This window comes from Arachis hypogaea, chromosome 9, assembly GCF_003086295.3.
Source record: "Arachis hypogaea cultivar Tifrunner chromosome 9, arahy.Tifrunner.gnm2.J5K5, whole genome shotgun sequence".
NCBI lineage: Eukaryota > Viridiplantae > Streptophyta > Magnoliopsida > Fabales > Fabaceae > Arachis > Arachis hypogaea.
Genome location: NC_092044.1, coordinates 16606695 through 16609524, shown reverse-complemented (window position 1 = coordinate 16609524; position 2830 = coordinate 16606695). Strand labels below are relative to the sequence as shown.

Genomic DNA, 2830 nt, shown 5'->3' with positions numbered 1-2830 from the left:
CATAGCATTCTTGCATGCATTCATTGTTTTGATCTAAAAATTTCATGCATTGAGTATTTTTGTTGTTTTTCTCTCTCATAATTAAAAATTCAAAAATCAAAAAAATATCTTTTCCTTATTTTCCTCCAAATTTTCGAAATTTTGGGTTGACTTGGTCAAAAATTTTTAAAAATTAGTTGTTTCTTACAAGTCAAGTCAAAATTTCAATTTTAAAAATCTTATCTTTTCAAAATCTTTTTCAAAAATCATATCTTTTTCATTTTTTTATTATTTTCGAAAATTTAAAAAAATTATTTTTCAAAAATCTTTTTCTTAGCTTTTATATCATATTTTTGAAAATTAGCTAACAATTAATGTGATTGGTTCAAAAATTTGAAGTTTGTTACTTTCTTGTTAAGAAAGGTTCAATCTTTAAGTTCTAGAATCTTATCTTGTAGTTTCTTGTTAGTTAAGTCAATTTTAAAATTAAATCTTTTATCTTTTATCTTATCTTTTTCAAAAAGTTTATCTTTTTCAAAATTTGATTTCAAAATATCTTATCTAACTTCTTATCTTCTTATCTTTTTCAAAATTTGATTTCAAATCTTTTTCAATCAACTAACTAACTTTTTGTTTGTTTCTTATCTTTTTCAAAACCAACTAACTACCTATCCCTCTCTAATTTTCGAAAATTCTCCATCTCTTTTTCAAAAAATCTTTTTGTTTTAAATTTTAATTTTAATTATATTTTGTCTTTGATTTTCGAAAATTACTAACCTCTTTTTCAAAAATTATTTTCGAAATTTCTCTTCTCTTCTCTTATTCTATTTAATTAATTAATTACTAACACTTCTCTTCATCTCTCTTCATCCAAAAATCCGAATCTCCATCTTCATTCTTCTACCCCTTTCTTCTTCTACTAACATAAAGGAATCTCTATACTGTGACATAGAGGATTCCTCTTTCTTTTCTTGTTTTCTTCTCTTTCATATGAGCAGGAACAGGGAAAAAGGCACTCTTGTTGAAATTGATCCAGAACCTGAAAGGACTCTGAAGAGAAAATTAAGAGAAGCTAAATTACAACAATCCAGAAACAACCTTTCAGAAATTTTCGAACAAGAGAAGGACATGGCAGCCGAAAATAATAATAATAATGCAAGGAGAATGCTTGGTGACTTCACAAAGCCAACGTCCAAGTTTGATGGAAGAAGCATCTCCACTCCTGCCATTGGAGCCAATAACTTTGAGCTTAAGCCTCAACTAGTTGCTTTAATGCAACAAAACTGTAAGTTTTATGGACTTCCATCTGAAGATCCTTATCAGTTTTTAACTGAGTTCTTGCAGATCTGTGAGACTGTAAAGACGAATGGAGTTGATCCTGAAGTCTACAGACTCATGCTTTTCCCTTTTGCTGTAAGAGACAGAGCTAGAATTTGGTTGGATTCACAACCTAAGGATAGCCTGGACTCCTGGGATAAGCTGGTCACAGCCTTCTTGGATAAATTCTTTCCTCCTCAAAAGCTGAGCAAGCTGAGAGTGGATGTTCAAACCTTCAAACAAAAAGATGGTGAATCCCTCTATGAAGCTTGGGAAAGATACAAGCAGTTGACCAAAAGATGTCCATCTGACATGTTTTCAGAATGGACCCTATTAGATATATTCTATTATGGTCTATCTGAATTTTCGAAAATGTCATTGGATCATTCTGCAGGTGGATCTATTCACCTGAAGAAAACGCCTGAAGAGGCTCAAGAACTCATTGACATGGTTGCAAACAACCAATTCATGTATACCTCTGAGAGGAATTCCGTGAATAATGGGATACCTCAGAAGAAAGGAGTTCTTGAAATTGATGCTCTGAATGCCATATTGGCTCAGAACAAAATGTTGACTCAACAGGTCAACATAATCTCTTAAAATCTGAATGGATTGCAACATGCATCAAACAGTACTAGAGAGGTAGCTTCTGAAGAAGCTTATGATCCTGAGAACCCTGCCATGGCAGAGGTTAATTACATGGGTGAACCTTATGGAAACACCTATAACCCATAATGGAGAAATCATCCAAATTTCTCCTGGAAGGATCAACAAAAGCCTCAACAAGGCTTTAACAATGGTGGACGCAATAGGCTGAGCAATAGTAAGCCATATCCATCATCTTCTCAGCAACAGACAGAGAATTCAGAACAAAACACTTCTAATTTAGCCAATATTGTCTCTGATCTGTCAAAGGCCACTTTCAGTTTCATGAATGAAACAAGATCCTCCATTAGAAATTTGGAGGCACAAGTGGGCCAGCTGAGTAAGAAAGTTATTGAAACTCCTTCCAGTATTCTCCCAAGCAATACAGAAGAGAATCCAAAAGGAGAGTGCAAGGCCATTGATTTAGTCAAAGTGGCCGAATGCACTAGGGAGGAGGAGGACGAAAATCCTAGTGAGGAAGACCTCCTGGGACGTCCTTCAAGCAAGAAGGAGTTTCCTAATAAGGATCCAGAGGAATCTGAGGCTCATATAGAGACCATAGAGATTCCATTAAATCTCCTTCTGCCATTCATGAGCTCTGAAGACTATTCTTCCTCTGAAGAGGATGAAGATGTGACTGGAGAGCAAGTTGCTCAATATTTAGGAGCTATCATGAAGCTGAATGCCAAGTTGTTTGGTAATGAGACTTGGGAAAGTGAACCTCCCTTGCTCATTAATGAACTGGATACCTGGATTCAGAAAACTCTACCTCAAAAGAAACAAGATCCTGGCAAATTCTTAATACCTTGCACCATAGGCACCATGAGCTTTGAAAAGGCTCTATGTGATCTAGGGTCAGGGATAAATCTTATGCCACTCTCTGTAATGG

The 2830-nt window shown here is 34.7% G+C and overlaps 1 non-coding gene across 1 annotated transcript; it reads right to left on the bottom strand.

Moving 5' to 3' along the window:
- Positions 1 to 1506: 1506 nt before the first annotated feature.
- Positions 1507 to 1610, bottom strand: LOC112714168 (small nucleolar RNA R71). The gene has a single exon (XR_003159123.1). It is a non-coding gene; the product is annotated as a small nucleolar RNA R71 (small nucleolar RNA).
- Positions 1611 to 2830: the final 1220 nt, after the last annotated feature.